The sequence below is a fragment of the Sparassis crispa genome (genome assembly GCF_003851025.1).
Source record: "Sparassis crispa DNA, contig_000004F, whole genome shotgun sequence".
Lineage (NCBI taxonomy): Eukaryota > Fungi > Basidiomycota > Agaricomycetes > Polyporales > Sparassidaceae > Sparassis > Sparassis crispa.
This window is the reverse complement of record NW_020939751.1, coordinates 2,283,820-2,299,517: the sequence shown is the minus strand read 5'-3', so window position 1 is coordinate 2,299,517 and position 15,698 is coordinate 2,283,820.

The window sequence follows — 15,698 nt, the reverse complement described above, 5'->3', positions numbered from 1 at the left end:
GACCTTGAAAATATAGTTCAGCAACCATCAGAGGCACAGATGGATAATAATAATAATAATATAATTTGCGCTTTGTTATAACCTTGTCATGTTATGCAATATGAGAATCACATTTTCTATGATTTGCACAATGTAGAAAATCATATCACCAACACGAGGCAGCCGGCAAGATGATTACTCCATCATCACGTAATTTGTATTTCATGGAGCATGCGGCCTGCCTGCCACTTTCTTCTTTATCTCCACCACTTTCACCGGCATCACAATGTCTTCAAGAAGTCAAAAGCAGTCCAGGAAATTGAAGCACCGTCGCAGTTCAATTGAGGATGTTGACCTTGTAGAGGTCCGAGCAGAAAGTGGGTGATGCGAGCCGTGCAAGATACACCAAAGTTCAGTCCTGGGACAGGAAGGAGGAAGGGTACAGCTGTAGAAGGACCAAGCCGGACTTCAGCTGCGCCCTCCAGAAATCACATTATTGGTGATGATGACCTGGATCTGTTTGCTCCGGAACTACTGTCAACTAGGACACATAGTGGCAAGGTGAGTGAAGAATGATGGAGATGATGTTTGCTCACTTTTTCCACATTGTAGTCACAACAGGACCTGATGCGTTCATGGCTTCCCTATCAAGCTAAGTATCTGTCGGAGATATTGGGCATGGAGACACCTCCAGAGGATCGTGGATGCACTAATTGCAATGCACCTGATGGCCAGTTTCGTTGTCGAGACTGCTGGGGTGATCATTTTGAATGTCTCCGATGCTGCCTTGATTCACATCGCCAACAACCATTTCAATGTCTCGAATGCTGGGTTCAGAATCAGTTTGTCAAAATCTCTCTGGCTTCAATGGGGTTTGTCCTTCACCTGGGGCATGGCGGAAATGTATGTCCATGTGGATTTGGTGTCCAAGATGGATGGGAGGACATTAATCTTGGGGGAGATCTCGGGCCACAGCTGGAAGATGAAGGCGAGGTACATTTTTTGGGTGAAGATGTTGTAAATGATCGACAGGAGGGAGAGGTGGTTATTGCTTCATGTAATGGAGTCTATGTGCAAAAGGTGAAATGGTGTATATGTCCTGATGCAGCTCCTCGCCACATTCAGATGCCCTTTATCCTGCCAGTCAGCTTCGCCCAAGAACAGCTTTCACCTTTGATGTCCTCAAATATTTTAGTATAGATGCCATAGTTTGCAACACCTCGGCATCCAGGTTCTACACCAAGATGCGACGGTTAACCAATAATGCTGCACCCCAAACTGTTCCTGTGAGTAATCTTAGTTATGTGATAAGTATCTTGGAGGTAATCTGCCTGTTTTAGGACCGTTATAGGGAACTCATGAGGGTTTCCCACCAGTGGCAAGATATTACAGTTCAGAAATGGTTTGGCTTCGGCCATAACCTTCTTAAGAGCCCACATCGTGGGGAGTTGGCTTATTTTTGTCCAGCTTGCCCCCAACCATGTCTCAATTTATCTGAGAATTGGCAAGAAGATCCTGGAATGTGAGTGTGATAATAAATGATTTCAGAGCTCGGACTGAAATTCAAGATAAAGCGGTGTGTATCGTCACACAATAGCGGCAGATGGAAACTTCACCTTGGAGCATATGAAGATGTGTCGGCCTGAGAATGATGTGCCTCTCACTAATGGTCAAGGATTCATGGTCGATGATGTGGAGTATCGAGATCATTTGAAGTGCAGTAAAGAAACTATTGAGGTGCGTGCAATAAGATGAGTTGGAACTGCAATTGAGCTCTGGGAGATATCTTCAGAAATCTAGATGTGCAAATCACCACGCTGTGAATCAGGCCAATGCTAATCGCCATAATCTAGAGGCCACAGCAATGTGAATTTGAGAACATAGTGGGCTCATGCAGCCTGATGCATTGAGGTTAGGGTTGCACCAGAATTTGGGGGTTACTCGCCATCTCCAATGATGCAGTCCTCACTGTGAGACACGAGTAATACCATCAGGGATGTGGGTCAGTGGTTGACACCATCATTGGAGCCCTTTTTCTCTTCAGCAGCGGAGGTGCAAGAGCAGTTTATTTTCTGGTGTGGGGTCTCTGCTCAGGCATGGATGAGCGCTATGTAAATTGTGTAAGCTGCATATTGATGAGGTATGTGTTTACCATTGATGAGGTATTCACTGACCAGTCCAATATAGTCTTTCTCAGGAACATGCAAATGCTAGCATCAGGCTCTTATGTCAACTTCGCACTTGAGCCTACTTTCTGTAACTCGATTTGGAACAGTGAGTTTCAGTATGCTATTGAGGAGATGGAGACAATCTTGAGATGATCTCCTAAAGTGTGGGTGTCATTTTGCCAGCTTCATCCTCAATTCAAAGACTTTCCCATTTTCCCTATGGCAAGCATGCAATGCCTCTCATTTCTGGAACTGTGGAATCATGGTGTCCCTGTTATGGTCACATACATTGATTCGTTCTTTCAGGGCAAATGGGGTCCAGCCTATTTTATCAAATATGGAAACAGGTCAGTGGTAATTCAGGACTGCGAGACAGAGGTCACACGAAGCACCACAGTAGCCTTCTTCAGAGAATTCAGGACTTCTGGTCCAAGGCCCTCTGTATTGAAGCTTAAGGTATGCACTTCGTCCATTGTTGTGACATCTCACTGTTGTAGGACTGGCCACCTCAAAATTCATTCAGTGTCAAATTTCCAAAGTTATTCAAGTCCTTTATAGATGGTGTCCCTTGATCTTGCACGCTTAGATGGTGTCCTCAACCTCACTGTCCCTGAACGGGCTCGCTCCCAACTTAGGTACTACTTCAGTCATTAGTCACAACTACTAATTTCAATTGCTGTTCAGGCCTGAAAATGTACAATGTCTTCGCATCCTTAGAAGTATGGCATCAGACCTTATACAATATGTCAACACCCCGAAGAAGCTATCTTCATACCTGCAGGCTGCCCTCACCAGGTTTAACCATCCATAAGTTGGGTGTGATATTCTCTGACAGATGCCATCAAGATTGCATGCAATCTCATCTCAGTGAACAATGTGCACCAAACTCAGTGAGTAGGATCTGAACTTCCTAACCAGTGCTTGCAGAGCAGTTACGGAGATGATGTATTGTACTCCAGTTCTATACCACCCTCTGGTATGCGTGGAGATCACTGTCCATAATGTCTGGATTGCAGGTGGACAACACTGTCGCAGGTCATGATACTCTGACAGATTCCTGATTTTGTGCTGGAAGTGTTGATGCAGGGACTCTCCATTTTGATAGCCTTGTGAACATGGAGCCAGAATCCACCAGGCAGGTTTTCAATGATTCTTCACCCACTGGAGTTTGTCTCTTGCAGGCCAAGGTCATTTTGCGGCCCTTATCTCATCTTGAAGAAAAGAGGATGAGACAGAAGAAGAAGACGCATGCCGGAAACTGCTCAGAACAAGTCAAAAGACCAGGGTATGATTTCACATGTCCGGTTACCAATTGCATGGGCTATTATTACCACTGAGGAGGCCTCCTTGATCATTTGTGACTGTTATTCACTACTGTTCTTTGTTTCATTTTACTCAGTAACAGTGTTCGCTAGGACAAGAAGAGTATATTGTGATGTTTTCAACATGGAAAAAGCAGTTGTGGTGAGGATTCATTGACCAAAGCTTGTTACAGATGAAGAATTTGCTCATGTGCACTTTTCATGAATAGGATCATTCACCTCTGACATTCATTACTTCACATCATATCATTTGAATACTTCTATTCACCTCTGACATTCATTACTTCACATCATATCATTTGAATACTTCTGTGCAGTTCAGCAGACTACAGGTACAGGATGAAGGTCAGAATGCTAACCTTGTTGTGATGTAATATAGTGGCAGCAGCTCGCAGGTGTAGCAGTATTTGATGATTTCTGGAGATGTAACCATATTGGAGATATCCACAATACAGAATAATATGGTGCGTATGAACCAACTCCTATAACTCTCCTGATGTCAATCAATGTGGACTATGCAGCATCCAGATGAACTGCGAAGGACGAGTGATCCGTGGGTGCGGGATGCCTGTGTGGCAAGTTGGACTGCTTACACATGTGTCGACAGATAGACACTACTCCAGCATGTCCTCCTTGCCGAACTAAGCTTAATGCAAATACATCCTGGCACAATACCTTTGACGAGTATAAATTTACACCCAGACAGCATGTCCTCCTTGCCGAACTAAGCTTAATGCAAATACATCCTGGCACAATACCTTTGACGAGTATAAATTTACACCCAGACAGTTAGAGCTCATGAAATTCTTCCATATACGCTATGAGTGCAATGATGCTAGAGATGATTTTGCAGCTGCACGTAAGGCAGGCAAGTTCCATGGACAAATTGCCCTTTGGATGACAATGCAATGAATGAACTTGATATCGAATATCATGAAGGCCACAGCAAGCAGTATGCTGCAAGCTGAAAGAATTATGCAAACATCTGGATGGCTGGACAATATGGATACAGGTGTGGGCATTTTGAATCTTCCTACTGAGACTATTACAGGTTAAGATAAAACAGCAGTGGAATGGAAAAACTTACTTGCTGAGAAGCGACAGGAGATCCTTTGTACACGAGAGGAGCAGGCAGTAGATAACCATTCAGATCAAGTAGATCCCAAGACGGGACTACATATAAGCAAGGATGTGAACACAGTGAAGGTAATTGATCAGTCTTATCTGGATTTTAAGGCAAAGAACAAAGCAGATCAAACTCTGATCGATGATACTGTCAAAAACTTTAGTCTCAATACTGACCAAGCAAACCATGCAACTGATCCCAGTGGCGAGCAACTGAAGATGTACTTGGGCAGAATGGCAGGTACAGGAAAATCTCAAGTTATTAAGGCCCTGATTCATTTCTTTGGTGAGCGAAAGGAAGGCCATCGGTTTATATGTGTTGCACCTACAGGCTCTGCTGCTGCACTCATTGCAGGTTCCACCTATCATTCTATGCTTGGTTTCAGCAAGTTTGGTGACTCTCAGACTTCCTTGATGCAAGTACGTGCACGGTGTCTATGGTAGATTGCAACAGCATGTATAATATATGTGCAAAAATGAGCACTGCTCTCAAGAATGAAGGTATACCCTTTGGAGGGATCAATATGATATTTGCTGGTGATTTTGCACAGCTTCCACTGACTGGATCTACCTATTCTTTATATTCACATAAGGTTGGAACACATGTTGATCTTAGTAATGTACATACAACAAATGGATACCACCTCCAAGAAGCTACACTAGGCAAGGCACTCTGGCATCAAGTTACTACAGTAGTAATCTTGCGTGAGAACATGAGACAGCGCTTGCAGAATCCAAATGATGTCAAACTGCGTAAGGCCTTGAAGAACCTTCACTTTAAATCCTGCACTATGGCAGACATTAACCATATTGAATCCAGAATTGCCGGTCGTGCAGCAGACAAGCCCAAATTGAACCAACCAAGATTTAGAAATGTGTCTGTGATCACAGCATGGAATACTCACTGAGATAAAATCAATGAACTTGGATGTGCACAATTTGCTCAAGAGACTAAGCAGGAGTTGAAGACATTCTATTCTGTAGACAAATGGTCAGATACACCAGATGACAAGCCAAACCGCAAACAGAAGGTGGTCAATCCACAACGAAAGTCTAACAAGATTGAGCCAGGAATTCAAGCAAGACTATGGGAACTGCCTCATGCGAGTACAAATCATCACCCAGGAAAACTCACCATTTGTCTTGGTCTACCTGTAATGATTAAAACAAATGAGGCCACAGAATGCTGTGTAACTAACATTGCAGAAGGTATAGTTGTTGGTTGGAAGTCAAAGCCACTTGAAAATAATAAATATGCCTTGGAGACACTGTTTATCAAACTCACTGCACCTCCAACACCTGAGAATGTTGTATCTACCAGTCAGCAGGGTATCAAAGTGAAGTGTAATATGCAAAGTGATAAGCTCTTAACCATTATGCAATATCAAGTTCCTGTGATCCCTAACTTTGCAATGACAGACTTTGGATCTCAGGGTCATCGTACTCATCCAGACAATGTCTGCGACTTACAGAACTGCCGCTCTCACCAGTCTGTTTACACTTGCCTATCTCGTGTATAATTGTGCAGGGATAAAAAGATGACAGGTGGTCTAACTGGTTATCTGAGGCAAGAATTCAGAGAGCTTGAGTTATTATTGGATGAGATTACCATGTTGCGGTATCACAAGAAGTTGGCTAGTGAAGTGGAAGGCAATACTTGCAATCAACTCACATACTCCTTTATAAAGGATCAGACCATGTACCCAGAGGCATACATTCTCAGCTCAAATGGTCACAGGAGAAGCCATTTAAACTTGAGAAAGTTGAAGAAGAGAGCAACTGGCAGTTATTGAAGAATCCTAAGAAGGGAGCAAAAAGATAGTGAACAACATGAATGCACCTCTGTGGTTGTGCTCACAGTGTTAAGGCTAGTCTTAATGTATATTGAAGTACAGCTAATGTCTGATATCTAATCTAAGTGTCACAGCCACTCATCTGTTGATAGCTATTTGTACAAGTCACGTCGATTTTCAATACAACTTTTTTTGAATGTCTGCCTGTAGTTGTTAGTAAGTAGCTGTGAGAACATTTATAGATGAACCCTAACCCTTGTGTCATTCAGTCCTAACTCTAGGTCACGCAGACAAAAATTGTAGTCAAAAACTGTTATGGTTTGGGCAAAACATTGTGACAGTATAAGTGCCCTCTAGAGCTTATCCTGTATAAGAATGATTCCTTCGTACCTCAGGAATCATAACATGTCATCAGAACATGAATATTATGATGGTTTGCCAAGCAGTATCAGTGGACAGCAGGCAAAAACAGCAAAGCAAGAGCAGGAGTGACCCGCGTGAGACAGCGATACACAGCATAGTTCTGAGAGAGGCATACAGGTGTTACACATATCATCACATAACTGAATATTTGCTCACCTTTATGACTGGAGATCAGTTGATATCCTGTCTGCCTCAGCAGTCCTCTGATTGCACCAATGTGCATGTTCCAGTAACATCCCCCACAACACCCACCAGTTGTCTGCTTCATCCTCACAATCGTAACCGAAAGCGACACAAAGACAATCCCACTTGAGATTGTCAACAACAGAGTCACCTGAACTGTATTTTTTATTCTAATCTCATCATCCCGAGCATGTTGACTCTCACCATATTCCACTGTGGTAGACTGGGCCTCATTTATTTCATCAGTGAACATAAAATGAATACAAGGTTGTCATATTTGCTAGAAGGCTAGAAGAAAGTGGGTGATCTGGTGAAATAGCCTGCTGAGAACTGCAGCCTCCTCGACAGCCATTGCACTGGTCTGTATTGAACCCAGCTATTTATATACATGTGAAAAGAACAACATGCCAACCATTCTACTTACAGGAAAGGGATGCGCAGCCTGGCCGATCAGAAGGAGATGTCCTTGGCTGTCTCACAAAATTGGTGTAGTGATTGACCCGAAGGTAAACACCAGACACGGCATGCTCAATCATTTGCTGCAATCTACGAGTGCTGTAATAGAACACAAAGAGGTACTATGATGCTCACCACTCACACCCGATCACCAGTTGTTTTAGGTTGCGAAGAGGAGGGTCCGCAGAGTAATCATTCATGGCAGAGTTGTCATACTTGCTGGGAGTGAGCCACTACATCACATGGCATGAACGATTCCTGAGGTTTGTCTTATATTGTAGTCATGACAGGGATAACTGTTGCTCTACTGGTGGTTAGCTTGTAGAAGTGGGCACAGGTGCTATGAGATGGAGTAGCAAGCTTCAGTCCCTTATTGCCTAATCCACCACAGAAGCCAAGTATATTGCAGCAGTTGAAGCTGAAAAGAAAATCCTCTGGATGCATAATTCTCTCACAGAACTGGGGTATACAGTGTCCAAAGCAAAGCCTCTACACTTTACATGGACAATCAGTCTGTGCACAGCCTCTACACTTTACATGGACAATCAGTCTGTGATCAGTGTCTCTAAATATTGAAAACATCATGAGAGAATGAAGCACTTGGATCTGCGCTTTGGAGGCTGGTCAAATTGCACCAGTGTATATTCCTACTGCAGAGATGGTAGTGAACATTTTAACAAAGCCCTTGCCAGCGACAAAGATTATCTACTGCTGCAAGATGATAGACTTGAAGATCTAATCGCCAAACCCTCAGATCTTTCCGAATGTGCTGAATGACTCGGACATTCTCAGATCCGTGTTTCCTCAGATTTCCTCAGATCATGTGTCTGCCACGTCATATACCATTCTCACTGCTGCGGTTCAAATCATCTCTTTGCACCATTAATCACTATGAAAACATTCACTCTTGCCCTTCTCATTACTGCAGGGGCACTCTTCTCTGCGTCCTCCTTCTCTACTTTTACTACATCATTACTCATGTCTGGCTGGCACCACCCCCACTCAACATTGAATTGGAATGTATCACCATTTCGGCATTGAATCAACCGTCCCATTGCATGCTAGTTCAGCTATGCCACCTCGTGCACACATCCGGTGACACTCTCTGCACTTCACCGCTCAGCAGTTTGACAAACTGAATGACCTTGCATCTATGATGCTGCATGAGAGCGAGATGGAAGCTGATCATCCATCCAAGTCTAAATCACGCGATGAGGACATTGGGATGTAGTGAAATGAGTGAGTTCAGGGGGAGGTATATGGGGTGGTTCTGCATTGTGTTGAAGAGGGAAGACTGGTTGAATTAAGGGGAAGTGTTAGATTAGATAATTCATTAGTCTCCCAAAGGTCTAGACTCAAAGCAATGCAAGGTGCTGTGCACCTAGATACCTGTTGATTAGTCAGGGTAGGGTGTGCTATGCACTGCCATGTAGAGGCTATATATAGCTATGCCTACCTGTGTTAGTGCATAGGTTTGTATAACCATACTCTAGGTAGATATAAACTCACTCTGAGCCCCCAGTGACTCACTTCTAGTCTGATGTTCCTGTGTTCCTGATTTCTTGTACCCAACTTTTATGCAATTCTTGAATAGTCAGTTCTGTCTACATCTTACAATATATTACAATGCTACACCTTCTGTTCTCAACTTCTGCCAATACATTTGCTGCCATGTCATACAAAGAGCACTCAAATTTTGAGTACGTACCAGTGCTGATACTGTCATTATACCATATTTGCTTGTCTGTCATTACAATCCGAGATGTAAAGTGAAATCCACCAAAGTATATTATTCCACAAAGTCGATATTCATGATCATCTTCACCAATGTACAGCTTGGGATTGCACTCAACTTTGACTTGGTAGAGAAGACAACAAAATTTGGATTCTGCACAAAGTTTACTTGCATGTACATCTTCTTTTCACATTGTGGACATCGCACTGATGTCTTTCTGTCAAGCAAGGGAAATAACCAGTCTGACAGCTTGCACCACTTAGAGCTTCCCATTTTCAGTCCTGATTCTTTCCAGATAGACTTGGTGCGGTCCCATAACATTGTGTCAGATTCTGATTCATGTTGATACTCACAATGCTTGCAGACAAGGGTTCCAGTTATATGGTCTTCATCACAGCCAAGCATGGTGATAAAGGAGTATGTGATCACTTTGCATATTACACTTCACTTTGATACCCTGCTGACTGGTAGATACAACATTCTCAGGTGTTGGAGGTGCAGTGAGTTTGATAAACAGTGTCTCCAAGGCATATTTATTATTTTCAAGTGGCTTTGACTTCCAACCAACAACTATACCTTCTGCAATGTTAGTTACACAGCATTCTGTGGCCTCATTTGTTTTAATCATTACAGGTAGACCAAGACAAATGGTGAGTTTTCCTGGGTGATGATTTGTACTCGCATGAGGCAGTTCCCATAGTCTTGCTTGAATTCCTGGCTCAATCTTGTTAGACTTTCGTTGTGGATTGACCACCTTCTGTTTGCGGTTTGGCTTGTCATCTGGTGTATCTGACCATTTGTCTACAGAATAGAATGTCTTCAACTCCTGCTTAGTCTCTTGAGCAAATTGTGCACATCCAAGTTCATTGATTTTATCTCAGTGAGTATTCCATGCTGTGATCACAGACACATTTCTAAATCTTGGTTGGTTCAATTTGGGCTTGTCTGCTGCACGACCGGCAATTCTGGATTCAATATGGTTAATGTCTGCCATAGTGCAGGATTTAAAGTGAAGGTTCTTCAAGGCCTTACGCAGTTTGACATCATTTGGATTCTGCAAGCGCTGTCTCATGTTCTCACGCAAGATTACTACTGTAGTAACTTGATGCCAGAGTGCCTTGCCTAGTGTAGCTTCTTGGAGGTGGTATCCATTTGTTGTATGTACATTACTAAGGTCAATGTGGACAGTAGACTGGAGAAGCAGAAGACAATGTGTCGAGATCGTATTGTGAGTGCATGATATGAATATGACACATAAGTAGAAACCTAGAGATGCGGAAGCGAAGAGACCAAAGCCAAAGTCAATTTCTCATGAACAATACAGGAAGATAGTGCTGCAAGATACATTGATTAAGCTTCTCAGAGGTGAACAACATAATTGTCTGTTCCACTAAATGAACTACTGACAATTAACCAGAAGAGATAGGATGGGAGATATGAATAGTTCTGCAATGATAGAGCTGTTGTTGTAGATTATTTGTGCAAGTCGCGTTAGTTTCTACTACAATCACTTTGAAAGACCAACTGTATGCAAGCTGTAGTACAGTAAGAACAGGCACTACAAAGTTTGTAGTTAAACCCTAGACCTAACCCAGGACTAGGTGCAGCTCATGCATACAAATTTGTATTGAAAAGTCGTTCTCACACATAGGGACACTTGGACATGTCCCTCAGAATTTGGCGGAAGGCCCATTCTAAGAATGATTCCTTCGTACCTCAGAAATCGTAACCACGACATGGTTCAGAGAACTACCGACCTTACACGAGTTATACTTTTGTCATGGAGAGCTGAACGAGCACAAGATGTTCTGGTATTGGGAAATGGATGACCCAGATAAATGGCATATGCGTGGAAGAAGACTCAAAAGCAATGGAGAGCTGACAATCAAAGAAGGAATTCCATTGATTGAGAATGGGCAGAGAAATATAAGTACTTCAACCTGGACTGTAGACCGGAGAAGCAGAAGACAATGTGCTGAGATTGTATTGTGAGTGCATGCAATAGTATGAATGCTACTTATACTAAGCAGAAATCTAGAGATGTGGAGGCAAAGAGACTAAAGCCAAAGTCAATTTCTCATGAACAATACAGGAAAATAGTGCTGCAAGACACATTGATTAAGCTTCTCAGGGGTGAATAACATAATTCTCTGTTTTACTAGATGAACTACTCATAAATAACCAGAAGAGCTAGGATAGCTGACTTAAATTGTTCTGATAGAGAGGAGCAAAGGTGGCACTACTGTTGTAGATTATTTGAACAAGTCATGTTGGTTTCTACTACAATCATTTTGAAAGACCGACTGTACTCAAGTTGTAGGACAGTAACAACAGCCACTACAAAGTTTGTAGTTATACCCTAGACCTAACCCAGGACTAGGTGCATGTCGTGCATACAAAATTGTATTGAAAAGTCGTTCCCACACCTTGGGGAAAAAGTGCATGTCCCCCAAAAGTTGGCGGAAGCCCTATCCCATAAAGAACGATTCCTTCGTACCTCAGGAATCGTAACCGATGTTGTTCCATATGTCAGGATGATCTTCGCATTCAAATTGACAACACATTAGATGCTTTCGACACACTTGATGCAGCTAGAATTCTAGTGAAGGGCAAGCTTCATGTGCTCAAACATATTTTGGCAGATATCCGATGATTTGGGCCAGCTGTGCGCTTTTTAACTGAGATATTTGAATGCTTCAATGCCATCTTCTGTATGTGCTCAGTACTCAGCAATCATCAGGCCCCCAGTCACGACATTGCACACAAACTCACCAATATTGACCGGGTCAAACACATTCTCAGTGGTGGATACTGGCTCTAAGGACATGTTTACATTCAAGCAGGAAAAGATGTGCGAATCCTTCTTAAGCAACACTCAATCTTACAGCAGCACCTAGGTTGGACCCCAGTCAAACCAATTATTGCAGGGTCCATGAAGCCAATGCCCCATGCTAAGCGTAATACTCGGAAGGACTCAGCGACACTTGCAATTGCATCTGTCAACATTACAGATGCAGGTAGTGATTTTTCAGAGCTGGAATGAACTGATGGCTTGAACATTGTGACACAATCCAGAGATGTTTGCAAAGTTAGTTCGTGGGTGGTGGCAGTGTCTATGGTATGTCATTATGTTCTCTTAGCTTTCAATAACTGTCAAACTGTTATCTCTCATCTAGACGAACAAGAGAATGTTATCGGGCACATCACAGAGATCCTGATACCTGAAAATCAAGCAAAAACTCCTGTGGACACTGCAAAACCACTTGTCGTGCTAGATGAGTTTATTGTAGACATGTTCCTGCACACAACCCTTGACATGCCAATCCTGCAATGTCGTTCAGCAGACAGTAAGACATACTGAGTGCTTCAATCTCAGGTATGCCAATGTTCAAGACATATTTACAGTTCCTTTTAGAGTTGCTGATCAAACTTAATTGCAGACACTTCAATTCCTCGTGAATGTACAGCATGATTGTTGTACGGCTGGCTGCCAGCCAACAGGAAAGAGAAGTCACAGACTGTGTAGTACGCAGCATTGTGCACACGAATGATGACCACTTTATTTTGAATACTCACACGCTGCACAACTTGTGGGGAGTGGGCCATTGCTTTGCATGACAGGAACGATTCCTGAGGTCCTGTGTTCCTGCCTTTCTCTCATCATCTAATTGTTTCCACATGCATTAATCATTTTATATTACTCCTTAGTAGTTGATTACTTGTGAAGAGTGGTCCATTGCATTGCATTGCATGTTGTATTTTTATTCAGTATCTATTTAAAGGTTTCACCATTTGCATTCACTTAAAACAGTTACTTTAGGCAAAAATCGACTAACATTTGATGCTACACTAATAAGTGTAAAGAACTCAAGTCTTTCTTCCAGTGTATAATCTTTTGAAGCTCTGAAACTCGGTTTTTGTTTCAACTACATTTATGTAAAAATTCATTTTATACAGATACTAAAAAGAAATAAAGTATTAAAATGACTTATAATATTATTTAGATACTCCAGGTATCATTAGCAACTGCATTACAATGTTTTAGTATGCTATTCATCTAATATTTCACTTAGAAATATTCAGTAACAGTTCTGCAATAGTCCAACATGTCATCTATTTGTCTATATAAAACATTTACCACAAAATGCTAGTTCTTTTTACATAAAAGCATTATAACAGTCTATAATGTTATTCAACAACTGGTATATTGCTTAATAATATATAGTAAGCTTCTGATAGTAATATACTCTTGACTCACTTATAAGATGCCATATGATTATAGTTTATAAAAATCTTATAATAGTATATAAGAGTGTGCAACACACTTTATAACAATAATATGGTATGTTATCACATGAGTCTTATATGTCTGCTATGTCGCCTACCAATCTTGTAGCTAGGACTTCAAAATGATATTACTATGTCATTTTATAAAATCTATATAAAAACTTGACTAAAAAGTTATTAATATTCATTTTACAAGGATTAAAGAGCCTTACAGTGGTTTACAAATTCATCTACTGACTCTTAATACATAAGAATCACTACAAGAAATGACCCTAGAAACTGTTACAAATATGCCTATGAGAATCATTATAAAAAATGACACTAGAAACTGTTACAAATGTGTGTATAAGAATTACTACAAAAAATGATACTACAAACTGTTACAAATGTGTGTATAAGAATCACTATAAAAAATGACACTAGAAGCTATTCCAAATGTGCCTATAAGAACCACTACAAAAAATGACCTCAGAAAGTGTTACCAACGTGTTTATAAGAATGTCTACAAAAAATGACCCTAGAAACTGCTACAAATGTGCCTATAAGAACCACTACAAAAAATGATGCTAGAAACTGTTACAAACGTGTTTATGAGAATCACTACAAAAAATGACGCTAGAAACTGTTACAAACGTGTTTATGAGAATCACTACAAAAAATGACGCTAGAAACTGTTACAAACATGTTTATGAGAATCACTACAAAAAAAATGACACTAGAAAGTGTTACAAACGTGTTTATAAGAATCACTACAAAAAATGACCCTAGAAACTGTTACAAATGTGCCTATTAGAATCACTACAAAAAATGACACTAGAGGCTGTTACAAATGTGCCTATAAGAATCACTACAAAAAATGATGCTAGAAACTGTTACTAATGTGCCTACAAGAATCACTACAAAAAATGTATACAAGAGATTGTTATCAACAGCTACTAATGAAGCTAATAACCTGGAAGCCAAGCTTTATAGTGGTCCCGGGTATACCTGGTGAACAGCTCTTTAGTCCAGAAACAGAAGTGCTGACTTTGAACATTTTGCTGCATTTAGTAGTTCTTCAGCCACCAGAGCGCTGAGAACGAAAAAAGTGTCGTTGCGCTCGATTTTCTGGATCGCATCGACACTTTTTTCGTTGTCCGCTCAAACCTTAACCAATTTAGGCAAGTCTCTAGCAACTGGTTCCCACACTTCTAGCCAAACTTGCATGGTTTGTAGCTCACTCAATTCTACTCGGATTTTGATACACCCGGTAGGCATTCTGACCGGATTTTTATGCTGAATCTGATGGTGTCACTTTCAAAACATCAGCATTACTTCCTGCAGTGCTACAATCCATTTTCTCAGTTTTCTCTCACTTCTGCTTGTTTCTTCCAGGAAAAACAAATGTACACTGTATGTAATCAATAAGGCGCCCTATATAGCATGTTTATGTGCCTTATAGGGTGATTCTACAATTTAACTGGAATTTTTACGATTTTTCTCCACTTTAGGCTGAGCATTCTAATCCAAAACTGAGGTATCTCAGCCAGTTTTACTCAGACTTCCTTGGTTTAAGAGAGTATTCTGCACTATTTTATGCATAGATTTTAATAATACTCATTTCTACATCTTAGAATTACTATGTGCTTCCTTCACTTCCCTAACTATAATGCATCAGCCTCCTGTGGCTGCTGTACCACTTCTATTGAGCTTTATTTGTGTGAGTCGCATTGGTTTTTACTACAACCACTTTGAAACCCCCATTCTAGTCACGATGTAGTTCATTAACACCAGAGAGTACAAAATTTGTAGTCTGACTCTAGCTAGACCTAACTCAGAGTGCTGAATTCAAAAATTCTGCCCATTCTGCAGCCTCAGCTTCTTGCTACAAAACCACCATCGTTGACTCAACTCTGACCATTGCATTAAGCACACTCCAATATGTTGTCTCTTCTTTGGCTGATTGCCATTGCTGTCTACATATGTCCAGCTTGCTATCTACAGCATCCATGGATTGATACAGCAGGTAATGTAGTATTGTCTAATGACTCATCATCAGTGCTTACTTCTGCAGATGGTTTTATATTATCTCCTACCACCTCGGTACTAATGTCCACGATTGAAAGTGATGTGCTATGTAATGATACAGTACTGGCATCCACCATTGCAAAAAGAGATGTGCCACGTAGTGATAGGGTACTGGCGTCCACCCTCACGAAAAGAGACATGCCATGTAATGGCAGGGTAC